A 19,249-nucleotide genomic window follows, 5' to 3' on the forward strand; every position below is an offset into this window, starting at 1 on the left:
AGATGTCAATTTTGGGTCCACAAAGAAACAGAAGCATCTTAAAGTCCACTTCAAGAGGAGAGAAGATGCTCCAAGACCTTGATGACTGGATGGCGTGTATGTCTTAACTTCTCTTAAACATGCTCGATATTAATGCCTGGACCTATATCAGAATTCCTGAGGAGTTTGTGAAAATTGCAGATTCTCAGGTCCCATCAAACACATACTGAATTGGAATTCATGGAGGGGAAGCCTGGGAATTGGTATGTTTTATCAAGTTTCCTCAGCAAGCCTCGTGTACTCTTTGAGAACTGTCAGCCTAGGCACTGCTTTGCCATTGTGCTGAAATGAGAAGAATCTGGCTTGTGCATTCATTCAATCTGATCAGTAGTTTTGAAACTTGATCAGAGCCTCAGAACCTTACATTAAAACAAACTCTCTGTAAGGATATTTTTTATTGTTGACACTATTAGAGATGTCCTCCATTTTCCCCACTTTTGCCCCCTCTACTCATGTATTGTACCACACACCCCTCCACTCTACCTTCACCACATTGATGTCTGTGTCCATGGAATATGCATACACGCCTATATATTCTTTGGCTAATCTCTTCTAGTGATCCCCACCCTCCACCCCTGTGAGATCTCTCAGTCTGTTCCATGTGTTCATGCCTCTGGTCCTATTTTTATCAGTTTATTTTGTTCATTAGGTTTCACATATAGGTGAGTTCATATGGTATTTGTCTTTCTCTGACTAGCTTATTTCACCTAGTATAATACTTTCACAAAGTGTAAGAGTTCATTCTTTTTTACAGTTGAGTAGTATTCCATTGTGTAAATGTACCACATCTTTTTTATCCACTCATCTACTGATGGATACTTGGGCTGACCTGTTGATTCCATTTCTTGGGAATATATCCTAAGAATCCCAGAACACCAATCAGAAAGAATATATGCACCCCTATGTCCATAGCAGCATTATTTATAATAGCCAGGATCTTCGTGAGGATTTTAAAGCATAGAATCAGAGTAGAGCTGCATACAACTCCCTGTTTGCAAGTCCAGGCCTCAGGGTGGCTGGCAAGGGTGGAGTGTGTACTACAGAAGCCCTATCTGGGGCTGCCTGACTCTAACAGGGAAGAGAACAGCTGAACAGAGAACAGGGTCTAACATTGGGCATGGGATAGAAGTCAGGCAAATTGCAAAGCCTGATAATGACACAAGGAGATCAAAGAAAGGCAAACTAGACATCAGGTTGGCTGAATAAGAATGTTTCATTTGGCCAGGGTGGAGAGGATAATGAAAGCAAACTACTTTGGGGTGCAAGCACTGTTCCTGTGGACAGCTACACCACTCTGATAAAGTGCCATCACCAAGACAGCTCACTTGGCTGTGTGCTTTGGGGAGAAAAAGCTGTGTGCTGCATCCTGGGTACCTCATCCAGTACTCACACAGAGTCTGCCCCCAACAACATAATATTTAGTGGATGAATGGATGGATGGGTGGATGGATGGATAGATGGATGATGGATGGATGGATAGATGAAGGGCTTTGTATCTTCTACAGGACACCTGTTACTCACCCCTGAAGCAGAGGTACACATTTCCAGGTTGGGAGTAACTAGGGTGAGATGGAGGATCTCATACTTGTTCCCCACTCCAAGTACCAGAATAGTCAGGCTGACTCTAGGAAAGGGGCTTGCAAAGTCCCCTCAGTTGGGCAGCTTAAGACAAGTAGTGTTTGCTTATAACTCTTACAATCATATGTTTATTATTCACCTGCCCCCAAAAATCTACCTCTAAGAGTCCTCAGACTTTAGTGTGATAGGAAGAAAAGAAGCTTTATTCACTGAGTGACTTTTCAATATTTTTAATTCAAAAATTCTGCTGGGATGTCTTATGTATCAGACACTGCATAAGGCACTGATGGTAGAGCAGGGAAAAAATAGGCCATATCTCTCTCTTGAAATTTATATTCTAATGAGGGAGTCAGGGCATAAACATGAAAACATGCAAATGAATGAGATCATTTGGAATGTGATCAATGCTATAAAAAAATTTACACAGGGAGATGCCAAAGAAAGAGACTCAAAGGGCAGAAAGCTTTTTTACAAAAGGAGACCATTTGTAGAAGTGGCATTTGAGCTGAAATCTGAATGACAAGAAGAAGATGCTCATGCAAACACTACAGAGAGTAGCAAGCACACCAGGTAGTGGTAACAAGTGCAAAGGCCTGGGGGTGGGGACAAGTGTCATGTGTTTTAAGGATATAAAGGAGGCCAGTGTGGTTGGAACAAAGCAATAAAGGCAGAGGAAGAGGTACAGGAACAAGAAAGGAAGACAGAGACCAAATCAAGACCACCTTGTGACGCACAGTGAGGAGTTTCTAAGTGGGTGATTTGAAGATGATTTAATTTGTTTTAAAGGACCATCCTGGCTGCTGTGTGGAGAATAAACTATAAAGGGAGCAAGAATTAGGTAGACCTGGTAAGAGACTACGGCAGTCCACCAACAGAGAGATGATGATGGCTTGGACCTAAATGGTGCCAAGAGCAGAGAGATTCAGGACACATAACATAGATGGAGTTGACAAGACTTGGAAGAGAAGGAAATCATGCAGGCCAAAAACTAGTGGGGATAATGAGAAATGGCTTTATCATCCCCAATTTTCAGATAAGAAAACCAAGGTCCAAGTCACACAGCTGGAAACTGTCAGAACCAGGATCTGAAGCCAGGTCTGTATAGCTCCAGAGCCCCTATGTTCTCTCAATTCTGCCTTCTTTCTATGAAGCTTTTGTTCTTGTGGTCATTGCCAAGGAACAGGTGTGTGGCGCTTGTGCATTCCCTATACACCAACTGCTCCTCATTTGGGAAGGAAAAATGAACCTCGCACTAGTTAATGCCATGCTGCTTATTGATTTAGGCAAATACTTGGCAGCTCCAATTCATCTTCTGAAGGGTAATGTAATAAAGGCCTGAATTATACTGTAGCTTTCTCTGGGCTCTGAATATGCCACCTTCCCTAGTCTCACAATCTGCTCTATGAGTTATGAAAATAAACAAACCCATGGCATTGACACATCATCGAGGCATGTCTTTCTCCAAACAATGAAGCTGGGTGTAGGAGAGTGCAGAGAGCTGGAGGTGGAGGTTCTTGAACAGCTTACCTTGTGTAAGTCACTTAGCCTCTCTGAACCTTGAATTCCTCATCTGAAAAATGGACTCATTTCCCTGTTAAAAAGTTCAGGTAAAATCATATAAGACAGTGCATCTCAAAATCATTTGCAAAGTGAAACATGTGGAGTTATGGTTAATATTATGAATTTTCTGATATTAATAAGGGAATGAGGTAGAAAGAGCCATTCAGTCATTTGACCGATATTTATTGAGCCTTTACAATGTGCCAGACACTCGCAATTAAGTGGTGAGTAAAATAGACATGACATATGCTCTCTGCATCCATGTTGTTTATAGTCTAGTAAGCAAGAGAATTAACAAATGATCACATCAGCAAATATATAATTTCAATTGTCAGTACATGTATTTAAAGAAACATGCAGGGTGATAGTAAATCTCAGAGAACTTGTCCCAGGGAAAATGACTGAGCTGCAATCCAAAGGATGTATAAGAATTAACCATGAGATGGGCAACTTTGGGGAAAGATGAGGGCATTCCAGTCACTAGGAACAGCACATACAAAGGCCTTGAGGCAGGAAGGAGTATGGCACACATTGGAAGACCTGAGAAAAGCCAGGGTTGTTGGAACAGATTGCTCAGCAGTAGGGGGACTAGGATAAGATGAGGTTAAAGTAGGGGCAGGGGCTAGATTGTACAGGACCTTGTGGGCCTCAGTATAATCATCCTAGTTGCTCTGAAAGAAATGGAGGAAAGGGAGAGAATGGAAAAAAGAAGGTAAACTACAGGATGTTGAATAGACCAGAATATTCCCTTGTGAAAGTTTTAATAGGGGATTGAAATAAGGATACTACAGAAACACAGAGAAAGGATCTCTAATACAGCTCGAAGTGTAATGGTGGAAGAAAGCTGAGAAAGACTCTAAGAGAGGCTGACACCTGAGTTCTTGATTTGAGGCTATCTGGAAGTTAGAGAGATAGTTAAGGCAGGAAAGGGCATTTAGGTAGAAGGCACAATGTAGGCAACATTCAGCACGGCATGGTGCATTCAGGAACCTGCAAATATTTCTGTGTGGTACACAGAAGCAAGGAAAGAGACAGGTAATGTAGCAAAGCTGAGATTTTGATTGACACTTGATGCTTATGAAGCAAGTTTTATTTGAGAGAATGTTTAATACATTTGATAGGAAACAGTGAAAGAATCGGATATATGTCTACAAAGCTCTAGGGTCAACACAGGGAAAGGCTGAAAGAAGGAAGACCAGTTAAGAGGCTACTTCTGGAGTTCGGGCAAGAGGTGGGGGCTGAAACCGTGGTGATGACAATGTGGGTGGGAAAAGATGCTGGCAGGTGAGGACCCCGGAGTCTGAGCTCCCAGCTTGGACCTTTGCCCAATCTCCTATAAGATTTCATCTGTGTCCTATTTTCTTATCTAGCCTCCCTGTACTGAACCTCAGCCTTCAAGGCTCTTTTAGCTATAATTTTCATTCTCTCTTGCTGCTGCCCACCCCCCAATCTTGGTCAGATGTTCTTGCAAAACCAACACTGCTGATGATTGTTATGTAACAGTCTTGTTTCTACCCTGTGAGAACTATGGGAGAAAAATTCTGCCTGACAAGTAATTTTGTATGTAAAAAATGATCTGCCAGAGGCTTGAGAAAATGTACCTGTAGCTCCTCCACACACCGGCACATACATCTGCTTGCCTGAAGACTACTCCGCCTTCAGACGCCCTGAAAGAATGCCCTTCCCCACTTTAGAACCTAGGATCAATGTTTTCAAGTTTAACCTGTGTGTGCATGCTTCATTGTTTCCTTCTTTTTTTTTTCTTTGCCTTATAAAATGGCACTGAGGAAATGCTTGATTTCTCAACTGCAAAGTGAGGATAATAATAGTGGCTGGTGAGAATAAAATGAAATAATGCATATAAATAGGGCCTTGCGTGATACTTGGCACATAGTAGGCATTCATTAAAAGGATTTCGAACTGTCTTGTAGTGAGTGCTTACTCTGTTGCCAAGCTCTGAGCTAACTGCTTTCCCTGCATTTTATCATTGGATGCTGAGGTACTGTCCTTGGTTCTGAGTTGTCTTGGGCAGCTGGGGGCTTTTTCTCCTACTTTCAGGGGGCTGATTAGGCCACACCATCTACCCTCTCCCAGGAATTTCTAACCATATGACTTTCAAAAGACATGATTTTAAGTTTCTTTGAAAATCAATTTTACTGGGTATAATTTATATACTTAAATGCACCTATTTTAATTACATATTTTGATGGCTTTTAACAAATTGATACATCAGTTTAACCACCAGCAACACCATTCAAATATAGATAGAACATTTCCAACACTTTCAAAAGTCCCCTTGTGTTCCAGCTTTATATATGCCCCACCCTCTGCCACAGAAAAACACTTATTTGCCTTCAGTCACTATAAATTTGATTTGTCAGTTCGTGTCTTCATATAAATGGAATTACATAGTAAATACTCACTTATATCTACCTCCTTCCTCTCACTGTAATTTTTCAGAATTTATACATATCAATGCATGTATCAGTCATTTATTCATTTTTAGTATTAAGTAACATCTTACAAGTAGTTTGCCCATTCACCTAAGATTGATTTGAGGATGTTTCCAGTTTAAAACTATTCTGAATAAAGCTGTGGCAACATTAGTGTACAAGTCTATGCATGGACATGTTTACCTGTATCATGAGTCATATGGTAAATGTAGATTTAACTTCATAAAAGAAACTGCCAAACTCTTTTGGTTGTACCATTAACACCTCCAATGTATGGGAATTCTAGTTGGCCCACATTGTGCCATCACTTGAAATTGTCACTCTTTTTAGCCATTTTAATGGGTGATGTCTCATGACATGTTTAATGGGTAATATGATTTTAATTTGCACTTCCCCAATGCTGAGTATATCTTTTCATGCACTAATGATGCTGAATATATATTTTCATGCACATATCAGCCATTTATATGTCATCTTTGAAGAACTGTCTGTTCAAATCTTTACCCTTTTAAAAATGTCTTTTAATGCTATCAACAAATTCAAAGTCCTCAGAGTAAAAGTTATTAAAACTGAGAGTTACAGTAAGATGTAATCAACCTCAGGATAACACAATCCATGAGAGTGCCCCCCCACACACACTTTACTCTGAATTATTGAGATCTTTGGACTAACAGCTATTGACAACATGGAATTCTGGGTGTGGATACACCACAGAGAGGTAGGCAGATTGGTATAGAGATAAATGTCTGTCTTGCTATCTCAAATCAACCCTTTACTAGCTGGGTGGCCCTATGAAAGACACTTAACCTCTATAATTCTTATCTCAGTTACCTACAAAATGCAACCAATCTAAATGTGTTGGGAAGACTGAAGGCAGTGTGCATAAGGTGTCTGTCACATATTAGATACTCAATATGTGGATCTATTAGCTCTATCCCAAACATACCAGTTATATGTTGCCACAACAATGCTGCTTTAAACACCACCCCCTCCCAACAAAAATACTGTATTTAAAAAAACAACAACAAGCATTTATTTGCTTCCAGATCTTTGATTAGTGACCTAGCCTAGGATCATCTAGGTAGATCTTCCAGTATCAGCTCGGCTCATTCACACATCTGGGACTGGCTGACTGTTGACTAATCTACAATAACCTCATATGGGGTTACTGGGTATCCCAGCTCTGTTTCGCAGCTCTCATACTCCAGCACACTCGTCTGAACATGTTCTCTGGGCAATGGTGGAAGTGTAAGAGAGTAAGGAGAAACACACAAGGGCTCTTCAGCTCTAAGCTCAGAACTGGCAATAGCCACTTCTACCATATTTGACTGGTTGTAGAAAATCACAGGCCAGACCAAACTTAACAGGCAAGAAAATAGCCCCGCATCTTTGGTGATAGAAACTGCAAAGTCACATGGAAAAAAGTGCATACAGAAAGGAATGAAGAATTGGGTCTATCATGACAATCTGCCTCACAAGACAATCACCAAATGGACCAAAACAATAAACTTAAATTACTTCCTGCTCTCATATCTCACGAATTCTGGACTGAGGAGGAATATCTATGATCCAATTTCTCTCACCCCAGAAAAAAGAACATCCCAATGACCTGACTTCTCTAAGACATGAGTCAGCATCGCTGTTCATTAGCAAGTCTGGCAGGGCCAGGAGGTGAAATAGAAGCTGAGAAGTTGGGTCACTTGTAGAAGATGCTGATAGTGCTGACCGCCTCTACCCACCACCAACTCCACTCCTCTGTGTTCCCCTCTATCCTTCTAAATGGGCTCCAAGGGGCCAAGCAGACTAATTCCCTGCTTGGAGGAAATGAAGACTCTAGCCTCAAATAGATATATCTTCACACACCTCCTTCACTTAGTTAACCATGGGCTAAGCCATCTTGGAGTACTTGAATCCTGAAAGCCGTAGAGGTAGATTAGAATAAGCTGAGAAGGCCTGCCTTGTTATGGACACCTACCTGGCAATAGTTGACTCACAGTGACCATTCCTGTTGGTCTCCCCACCTGTAGGCCTAACAGCAGGCTCCTGGAAGTCTATTTATAAAACAAACAGCAACACCTCCATGTCTGACTCAGGTCATGTGAATGTAAATGGGCCCCTGATACTAGCTGGGTCAGAATCCTTCTTTTAGATTTTTGAATTGGGGTATTCACCCCCTTCTGGTGGCTGGCTGTACAATAGTTTGGGCAGTGTGGGGTTGGCAGATTCTGCCCATTATGAAGATTTTGTGATTCAGAAAAGCAGAGAAATTAAGTAGCAAAGAAAATCTAAATGGCGTCCATATCCCTGGTTTGAGTCACTTTTTATAGTGGAATTTTGTTGGTTTTGCCTGTCCAATATTCATTCTTCCTTATTCAGGTACTAATACTTTGAATTTCCATTGGAGAACCTCCCCTTTCCCCACTCTCAGTCCAAGGCATTTGCATAAGAACTGACCATCCCCTCCATCCCGTTCTGGGGGACAATATGACACCCAAGCCTAGCAAAAAGAGGACAGGCATCCCTCTGGCCACAATTATGATTTTTTAGGAATAGGAATATGAACCACTTAGAGCCAGTAAATATCAGGATTCAGGCAGATAAGATTAGAAGAAAGAAGCCCTCTCTCTTTTTCACCAGACTTGAAGCTACATGGATGTGAGCCAGGAATTACTGGCCACCATCTTGCCACCATGAAGATAAAGCCTCCCTAAAAATAGAGCCAACACAGCAAAAGGCAGGGCAGAAAGATGGGAGCATGTTGCAGTGATGTAGCATGGCTTTAGTTCCTTGATCCAGCTGTGACAAAATCAACTCTTCAAGGAACTTTTTAGTTATAAACCAATAAACCTTTTTTTCATCTTAACAAGTGAGAATTGGCTTTTCTGTTTCTTACAGCTAAAGGTCATAACTATACCTTCCTAAAGCCAAGTTATATTTCTATTCATGAGAGATCCCTATAGAATTCTAATAAATCCCTTTTCTACTTAATAACAATCAAGAGTCACAATTCAGGTCTTTAACTTGTTATCATATGAGGATAAAAAGTGAGGGGTGGAGAGCATTTGAATATTTACTCTGTACTATGCACTGTGCCAGGCACCTTACTTCATTACACAGTTGGCAGTGCTATAGTACAATGCATGTGTTCCTAAAATCCACTGCACGTGCAATCCTGTGAAAGTAAAGCTACAAATCTAATGGGTAAATGAGGTTGAGGCACAACACTCAAAAACTTCATCGGTGACACATTAAAAAAACAGCAACCTAATAAGAAAGGTAGTACAGTTTTATATGCATTAGTGGTTTTAAAATACATAAATACTACAATAAATATGAAACATCACCTCAGAAAAGATCTGAAGTTGGCTTGTGGAGCTGGGTGTTGAAAGGACTGAAGCCTAAGAGTTGTGAATTGATGGAACTGATACATCTGAAACCAGATGGAAAGTTTTAACACCCAATATGAATGGGTATGGCTCATACTTTAGGTACCCGGTAGATGTTTGGGGGGCAAGTGTTTATAGCAGTACTATCACATGTGACCCTAATCTCAGCCTTGTGACATGAATATTATTTCTCCTGTTTTAATAGTGAAGACAATGAGGTTCAGAGAGCCAGTAAATAGTCAAGCTAAGGCTTGAACCCATGTCTATCAGACGCTAGGGCTCACAAGCTTCCCGTATTGGCACGCTCTACTTGAACACCAGTGTTTCCTTGGTACACGCCAAAGTTGCCTTACCCTTGGCTGTCCTCCTGTCAAGTCTCAGAAATTACACTCTGTATTTTAAAACTTGGCACGATAAGTATTGATATCATATTGCTCACTCTACCCCAGTTATTCCATCTTAAAATGGAGCTGTGTCCACGTCATGGAGAAGGTGCAATGGCCAAGTACACTATTGACAAGGCAATAGCACTCATGTGGCTTACAAAGCATAAATGACTGGGGCTTTTCATCCAACACACTCCATCTCACAAAAAGAAAATTAAGGGCCAAACAGAGTTGGGGACTCACTAAGGCCACACAAGAAGGCAATGACAAGAGAGGGATTAAAATCTGAGACTGTGCATCTCTAGTTAAATCATTTCTAATACATCTGAAGTAAGATCCACTGTAACCATGGTGTCCAGTGGGATCTGGTTTAGCCACTGTTAACTCAAACTAGTCCCTATCCATCAACACAATGAGCTACAAGAGTGGCCAGGAGGTGTGTGTTCAGCCTTGTAAGCCCTGCATTTATGCAAAGTCATTTGGCTGCACATAAACCCACAGCCCATTATTCTGACAGTAAGTAATAGCCAGGATAGGAGCCAGGCTAATCAATCACTCAACCAATATTTACCAAGAACTAATTCCTGTCATTGACTCTCCCCCTTTTTGCAATGAAAGTGTTTGGGGATTCATTTCTCCCAATGCATTCCTCTCTTATAATTTTTTTACAGTTTGCCTACCCAGCAAGCTGCATTTATTAAGAAATAATTCATTCTTTTCTACCATATTTTATTCATCAAAGACTTAAAGAACTGCCAGTCAATGCCTCTGGCCTGAAGGAGCTAACTACCATACACCATGACACTACAGAATGTAGTGATTCCAGCCAACAGCAGAAAAACATTTTGTTTCAACTTGCTTATGGGGCCTGGGTGTGAGGTTGGGTTTCCTCAGAAGCAAGTTCTGAAATGAATTTTAGGTGCAAACAGTTTATGTGGTAGGTAGAAAGGAGCAGGCAAGTGAGACAGACTAGGGGTGTAAGCCAATCCAGTGTTAAGGGCATGTTACAGCAGGGGGCAACTGAGGTTCAATCTAGAGATGAGGATGATGCAGGGATAACCCTGGGAGATGCTGTTGTGGAATGTGTCCCAGAGTTGTGTGACCCAAGAGATTATAAAGCTGGGTATCCATCACTGTCTGAGGGCTATTCCCAGGACTTCTAGCCCTACCCCTTACAGGCAGGTGAGTGTGCCAGAGAAAGCCCTCAGACAGAATGAATGGAAGGTTCTGGTAGTAGGGTGCCATCAGTGTATATGGGAATAAAAGCACCGAGGGCATATGGCAGGGCACTAATATGTCTGATACACCTGGTCATAGGTAAATACTCAGTTCTTAAAGGAAATCTAAAGTATTAACAAAAGTAATAGTAGATGACATTGATTAAGTGCAAACTGTGTGCCAGGAATTATGTAAATACTTATAGGAATTATCTCAGGTAATACTCACAGCAGCATCATGGGGTAAGTCTTCCAATTATCCTCATTTCATAGATAAGGAAACTAACTCTTAGAAAGCTTAAATATATCACCTAAGATTAAGAGGCTAGGAAGAAGCAGAACTGAGATTTGAACCCACATGTATCTGACTCCAATGCCTTTGTCTTTCTACTACTTATGCTGGCAGATACCACAAAAGTGATGAGACAGAAGTGGATCTAATTTTGGAGGGTGAGAGGTCTGAAAGAGAGATGAATGCTGGCTGGTGTGGTTCAGTGGATTGAGTGCTGGCCTAAGAACCAAAGGGTTACTGGTTCAATTCCCAGTCAGGGCACATGCCTGGGTTGTGGGTCAAGTCCCCAGTAAGGGGCACATGAGAGACAACCAGACATTGATATTTCTCTCCCTCTCTTTCTCCCTCCCTTCACTTTTCTAAAAAATAAATAACTTAAAAAAAAGTTATATCAGGGAAGGTCTATGGAGAAGATGGGGAAGACTCCTATTGCATTTACATCCACTCTTTCATCTTCTAGTAACAGCAACTCTACTTTTGTTTGGTGGGGGGTGATGCAGTGTGGGGGGTATGGATGACCTGGGATGGGGCAGACTCCTCCCACATTCTATAGTTTGGGGGGGCTGACTCCACCTCCTGGCTCTAGCACATGACCAATCAGAAAATTCTACTACCATCCCCAGACAGTGATTGGTTCAAGGAAGGGCATATGACCACAGATAGTCCAATGACAATCCATGCCATAACTATGTATAAGAGGAAGCTCCCTGTACTTTGGGGTTCCTGAAGAGAAGGCCATAAACTGCCCAGGGCTGTCTTTGCCACCACCCTGGGGAAGGTGGCCTGACAATCAAGACACATAGAGGCAAGCAGAACCTAGAGATAAAGGCAGATTTTTAAAGATAAAAGTCTTGAGGTATAATTTACCTGCAATAAATGCACCCATGTCAAGTGTACAGTCTGATACATTTTGACACATATGTACAGTCAAGTAACCACAATGAGAATCAAGAGACAGAACATATTCATCACCTCAGAAAGGTCTCCCACACTTACTTGCAGTTAGTTATTCCATCCCAACCCCAGGCAACCACAGGTCCACTTTCTATCATAATGGTTTTACCTCTGTAGAATCTCACATAATAAAATAATACAATATGTTCCTGGCTTTGAGATTCAGCCATGTTTTTGCATGTATCAATATTCATTTTTTTAGTTGATGAGAATGTTTCCACTGCATAGATGCAACACAGTTTGTTTATTTGTTTTCCTGTTGATGAACATTTGGGTTGTTTCCAGTTTGGGGCCATTATGAATAAAGCTTCTATGGATATTAGTGTTGATTTCTTTGTGTGAATGTCATTTTAATTTTCAATTACCTTGAGTAAATACACAGGAATTAAATGTCTGAGTTGCATGCTAAGTGTATGTTGAATTTTGTCTCATTTTATAAAAGAAAAAAGCAGAGTTTCAACAACCTCTTTTAAGTACTTGTTTCTAGCTGGATTCCTGGAATTCTTGTTACATGACCCAAAACATACTATCAACTGCTTAAGCAAGTTTGACATGGGTTTTTACTGCTATTTATAAGTGAAAGAATATTGAAGGAGTCCATCTTCCAGGTAATAACATCCATAAGTGTTGACCAGTTTCTAAAGAAAACTGGGAATTCTTCACCCAACATTCAACAACTGATAGTACGACTCAGTATTGAGGACAGAAACCTTGGGGATATCTAAATGTTTTACTGTTCAATAGATGAGGTATAGCCCGAAAGGTTTGGGTACAGTCATTGAGGTGGAGAGAGGGAGTGTCTTTAAGTCTGTTCCAGACCACAAAACTCCAGATAGTTATGGTACCCTGAAGGCAACGCCAATGACATTCAACCCTAAAATGTGAAGTCTGACTCTGAGCCTAGAGAGGAACTGATTTTCTTTCCTTGGCCAAAGTCTCTGAGCTTCACAGTCTTCTCCTATAAAAATGAAGTTAACACTAATTATCATAGATAATTGGAAGTTGTCCATTGTACCAAGTGTTTTGTATATAACACATAGGTAATTTATATAAATTCTGTGAGGAAATTCTCATTATTACTCATATTTACAGATGGAGAAATTAAGGCCTAAAGAAGTTAAGGACTGACTCACAGTTCATGTAAAATAGCATAGTCACTAGGGAAAACAAAGAGGTTCCTCAAAAATATTAAAAACAAAATTACCACATGATCTAATAACCCTACTTCTGGATATTATATCCAAAATAATTGAAATTGGGGCTTCAAAGAGATATGTGCCCTCCATGTCCATTGCATCATTATTTACAATAGCCACAATATAGAAACAACTTAAGTGTCCATTGACAGATGAATAAAGAAAATATTGTATATGCATGCAATGGAATATTATTCGGCCTTTAAAAGGAAGGAAATCCTGCCATTTGCAACAACATGGATGAACCTGGAGGACATTATGCTGAGTGAAATGTCGGTCACAAAAAGACAAACACTGCCTGACTCCACTTATGTGAGGCATCTTAAATAGTCTAACTCAGAGTGCAGAGAGTAGAATGACGGTAGTCAGGGGCTGGGGGGAGGAGAATGAGGAGATGCTGTTCAAAGAGTATAAAGTTTCAGCCACACAAAATGAATATGTTCCAGAGATCTTCTGTAAAACATAGTGTTGATAGTTAATAATACTATACATAAACTATAAAAATTTGATTAAAGGGTAGATCTTGTGTCAAGTATTCTTACCACATTTCTTTTTAATATGAAAAATAAAATAATTGGTCCACAGTGAGAAAGAAGGAGGTCAGGATGTCATCCGGGTCTGTCTGACTCCCAGGAGGGCACCGAATCACATCCTACAAGTCAGCAAGTGCATGGTGAGTGCCTATTATGAGTGAGCATCCACGTTGCTGGTTCTCACACCTGACTAAACATCGGAATCCTCCAGAGACATTAAAGACCCCCAATACTCAAGTCACACCTCTAAACAATAAGTCAGAATCTCTGCAAATGAGACCACCAAAACATCACTATTGTCTAAAGCTCCCCAGGGGCTCCAGAGCATAGCCAAGTTTGAGGGCCAGTAGTCAGGGTAGCGGTTTTCCAAATTGAGTGCATCATAACCACATGGAGGGCTTATTAAAAACAGGTTACAGCCCCATGTCCACATTCAGTATGTCTGGGGTATGTCCTGAGAATTCACATTTCTAACAAGTTTCCAGGTGGTGCTGCTACTGGTCTTGGGATAAATTTTGAAAACCATTTGTCTAAGAAAATTTAGGAAAAAAAAGAATAATTAGCCCTTGCCTTTAAGCTTTTCCCTGTCCTATTATAAATTGACAATTACAATACAATGTTATAAGTATTGTGATAAACAAAGTATTCTAGAAACTCAGAGAAGGGGACATCACATATGCTTAGAAGTTCAGAGAAAATTCCAAGAAGAGATAATGTTGTGCTGAATTTTAAAGAATTCTCTTAAGCCTTGGCTGGCGTAGCTCAGTGGATTGAGCGCAGGCAGCGAACCAAAGTATCGCAAGTTTGATTCCCAGTCACGGAACATGCCTGGGTTGCAGGCTACGGCCCCCAGCAACCACACATTGATGTTTCTCTCTCTCTCTCTTTCTCCCTCCCTTACCTCTCTAAAAATAAATAAAGAAATAAATGAAACTGCATTAAAAATCACCTTTCTCTTTAAAAGAAAAAAGAATTTTCTTAAGCCCTGGCCTATGTGGCTCAGTTGGTTGAGCATTGTCCCACAAAGTGAAAGATCGCCAGTTTGATTCCCAGTCGGGGTACATGCCTAGGTTGCAGATTCAGTACCCAGTCAGGGCATGTATGAGAGGCAACCAATCAATGTTTCTCTCCCTCTCTTTATCCATCCTTTCCCCTCTCTCTAAAAATGAATAGATAAAATCTAAAAAAAAAGAATCCTCTTAAAATATTGATATCAGTCTCTAAGTAACTATGAGCATAAATGAGATAGGTAGTCGAGCACCAGCACAGGGTCTGGCTTGTAGTCAGTATTCAATAAAAGCCCTTCTAGGTCAAGTCACACAGGATCCCACAGTTTTCCATCCAGACATTCCTCCCCCAAGGTCTGCTTCCTTTCATTAGCAATGATGCTCACCACATTGGTGTTTGACAGAAGGTCCCTAGCAGTCAAGACACCAGCTCCACCAAGACCTCTCCCTACAGACAGATGCTAAACAAGTATAGAGAAGCATCTCAGGAACCTACAGGTTCAGCCAACCCAGAAACTTTCAGGGTCTGCTGTGCAGTAGGCATTGTTCACGATGCTTTATGTGCATGCCCTGTGAAGACAGGTATTATCATCTCCAAGTTTAGAGTGGAAGAAACTGAGGCTCAGAGCACTGAAATAGCTCCTGTGGCCACACAGCCTTTAAGTGACAAAGATGAGATTTGAACACAGCTCTGTCTCATTCCAACCTTCTCTTTCTACCACACCACACTGCCTTTCACAGGAAATCCGGCCTGACTTGCTCCAATCCCAGCACTAGTGGGAGTAGGGAATCCAACCCTTTCATATTTATCTGCGGAACTAGCTCCTCTGCAGTGCCAAGTGCGCAAGGGTTCCAAAAAGGGCGTTGACTCTAAACCAGCCAAAAGCTTACTCTGTACACCCCCAACAGGAAGCTTGGGCCAGCTGGGCTGTTCAGCACCTGGGTTCTGGCTGCCAGAGACAGGCAGGTGAACGCCAGGCTGGGAGAGACCCAAAATGAGCAATGACAGCTTCTTTACTGCGAAATAGATGTTCTGGAATTGGCCTCTGCCTGCAGCTGCTAGTGAGAGGCCAGGCAAATCCTTTGTCCTAGAAAGAGCACAGGCTCTGGAATCAGCAGACTGGAATTCAGTTTCTTTATGTGCTTGGGCTACCTGTTTACTTTCTCTGAGCTTACATTTCCATCTTTAAAATGAAGATAACCAATCCTCCAAGAGTTGGAATTAATGGATATGGGATATGGAAAGCTTTAGCCCAGTCTCTGGCACATGGTAGATGTGCTATTACCCTTACTCCCTTCTTTTCCTCTGAATCTTAGGTGGTAAATCATATTCCATGATGTGCTTTTATCCTATTCCATCTACATGTTTTATGCCCTTCCATAGATTGAGTATCATCTCCCTAAAAGATTTTCCAAAGTCCTAATCCTCAAAACCTGTGAATGTGATCTTATTTAGAAAGAGGGTCTTTGCAAATGTGATCAAGTTAAGGATCTCAAGACAACATTATCCTGGATTACCCAGATGGGTCCAAAGTTTGGTGATAGGTGTCCTTATAAGAGAAAGGCAGAGGAAGATTTGAAACTTACAGACATAGAGGGAAGAAGGCCATGTGAAGACAGACAGAGAGGTTAGAGTGATGTAGCCACAAGCCAAGGAATGCCTGGAACCACCAGAAGCTGGAATAGGCAAGATGCATCCTTTCCTAGAAACTTCAGAAAGAGTTTGTTCCCACCAACACCCTGATTTCAGATATATGACCAACAAAACTGTAATAAAAATAAGTTTCTGCTGTTTTGAAGTCATGCAATGTGTGATAAGTTGCCATGGCAGCCGCAAGACCCTAACACACCTTCTTTCCCCACATATCCGCCTCAGCCCACAGAGCAGAAAAACGATCAGCTGCTCAAGGTTCCAGCCTCTTCCTCATCTCAGCTCCCAGTCTTCCTCTCTCCTACAGGATGAGAAGTTGCTCAGCTGAATGTTGGAAATTAGTTACATTAATTGACCTACACTTTTAACGCTCATGCCCACTAGGGTGATAACAATGGTGAAGAGTAGAGGCCAAGCTCCCCCTCCCTACTTCACTTCCTGCCCTCATACAGGGAAGACTCTTTTGCAAACACACCCTCAGCAGGACCTCTAGGACAGAATTTCTCAACCTCATCACTACTGTTCAGACTGGATAATTCTTTGTTACATGTGTATGGAGGGGAGGGTATTCTGTTTATTATAGGATATTGACCAGTATCCTAGGCCTTTACTTACTAGATACCAAAATCATTGCCCTTCACCAAACATGGAATGTTTCTAGATATTGTCAGATGCACAGAGGGAAGAAGGAGGAGAGGCAAAACCATCCCTAGTTGACAGCCACTGCTCTAGAGGACAGTCTAGCACACATGAGCTTTGTCATGTGGAGGGTAGGAACACACCATCATCTTTGTCCATGAGATTGAAAAAGGAAGTGCAGCATATGATCGACAAACCAAGTCCTTCTAGATGCAAGAGAACCAGGGGTAGAAAACCCTATTTGAGGCTTCTGGGTCTGATCTTCTTGCCCTATATTAATCACCAGATACACCCAAGACTGGGAAGATATTAGGAGTTTGCAGCCAAAAATAAAAACCAATTTTTTTGTCCTTGTGTTTAATTCCTTCAAAGAGAAGTGAGTGGTAGGGTATAAAATGCACACTGAATGCCTGACAATTATAAGTACAAAGGTCTGAGAACCAATCCCTCTAAAATATCAGCATCTAATACAGTTTGATATGTTTAGACCACATTATGTGAAGGAGAAAGGATGGTAGAGATGTAAAGGACATGTAAGGATCATGTCCTGAAGAGTTGAATGCTGTACTGTTATGGACTGAATGTTTGTGCCCCCTCCCACTGCTACACACACACACACACACACACACACACACACACACAAACCCTCATATTTTGAAGCCTTAACCATCTGGTGTGCCTGTGTTTGGAGATGGATCCTCTAAATGAAGTACTTAAGATTAAATGAGGTCAGAAGGGTGGGGCACTGATCCAACAGAATCGCTGTCCTTGTAAGAAGAGACAGCAGAAAATGCACACTACAAGGAAAGGCCAAGTGAGGACATAGTGAGAACGTACCCCCTGCAAGCCAGTGGAGCCCTCACCAGAAACTGAATGAGTTGCAACCTTGATCTTGGACTTCCTACCACCAGAACTGTGAGAAAATGAATTTCTGTTGCTTAAGCCACCCAGTCTGTGGTATTTTGTCATGGCAGCCCAAGCTGACTAAGACACCTACTACAGAGTTTGGATTCTGTCCATAGGTCAAAGCTTCCAAAGTTTTTTTTCCTGGACCATCTGCACTGGAATCTCCCAGAGGCACCTGTAAATACAGATAACCCCCATCAACTGAGGGGGGCCTAGGGACCTGCATTTTCACAAACCCATCAGGTGATATTTATGCACATTAAAATTGTATAACCAAAGGTGATAGGTGACTAGGACTCAATAAAGGATTTTGAGGAGATTTAAAGTTTGGAAATATTACCAGCTTCAGTGCCTCTCCTTGGATGTAAATGACAGTGACAGAGGCAGGAAAAGCACTGAAACATCTCCACACATTCTAACTGGAACTATTCTCTCTGCCACCCTGCTAATTGCCTTCATCCCCATGGGCAATCCCCATGGGCAATCCCCATGAATTCTTCCCTCACCTTGTTCAAAGGTATAGCTTGTAAAGCTCATAAAAATGAAGGATTTGAGTGCTGGCCAAATGCTAGGAGGTTGGGTAGACAGACAAAAGCTGGAAGAAAAGACCCGAAAGGAAAGAGAAAATGCTGAGAAACTAGTTTTATCTGACCATTGTTGATGTTGTCTCAAAAAGTGGGACCAACTGGCATGAGACTAAATTCAAACTGGAGACCAGATCCCTCTTGTTAGAGTTGGGGCCAGTGTTTTGGGTGCAGGGCATCAGTGATAAGGGGAAACCACGCCAGCAGTAGTTGAATAAATCCTCCCAACAATGGAGGTCTGCTAATGGTGACTCTTTCCAAGGCAGACCTAAAGCATGGTGAGCAAAGGCTGGCTGGGCAGGGGTCCAGCTGAGGCTGCCTCTCTACACCCAAGGATTGTGTATCTGAGCTAGCCCCTCAGTGGGCACAACTTGCAGAACAGTGAATGGCCCCTGGCCATTATAAAAAAGAAGGCCAAGACTAGGGCTGTCTCCTTTAAATAAACAAAAATCTCTCCTTTAGGAGGAAAGTAGAGGCATGAATGGGCTTCAGTAAATCTCATTCATCTTTTGTTGGATGCGGGAATTGGATGAGATGGCCGCTAAGGCAAAGACATTCTGGGCTGAATGCATGAATTGGTTTGACTTGAGTGGGGCAGAAATCAGCAGAGTTCATGCCCTTGCACCACTGGTATCACACAAGGATATACTCAAGCCCTGTCTCTGGTATTTACAAGCTGGGGTGCCTTGAGACAGTTACCTAACTGCCATGAACCTCAGTTTCTCTAATCTGTAAAGTGGGGATAATAAATAACATACAATCTACCTCATAAGGTTATTGTAGGGATTAAATGAGATAATTCATAGACAGTGCTTACTACAGTGCCTGGCATTTAGTTGGCCTCTATATCATCCACTATTATTGTTGT

General features: G+C 41.6%; 1 protein-coding gene across 1 annotated transcript in view; it reads right to left on the reverse strand.

The window, feature by feature from the left end:
- SHISA9 (shisa family member 9) overlaps window positions 1–19,249 on the reverse strand; it is a 288,724-nt gene that overhangs the window by 162,363 nt on the left and 107,112 nt on the right. The gene's annotated exons all lie outside the window — the stretch shown is intronic.

The sequence above is a fragment of the Phyllostomus discolor genome, chromosome 3, assembly GCF_004126475.2.
Source record: "Phyllostomus discolor isolate MPI-MPIP mPhyDis1 chromosome 3, mPhyDis1.pri.v3, whole genome shotgun sequence".
Classification (NCBI taxonomy): Eukaryota; Metazoa; Chordata; class Mammalia; order Chiroptera; family Phyllostomidae; genus Phyllostomus; species Phyllostomus discolor.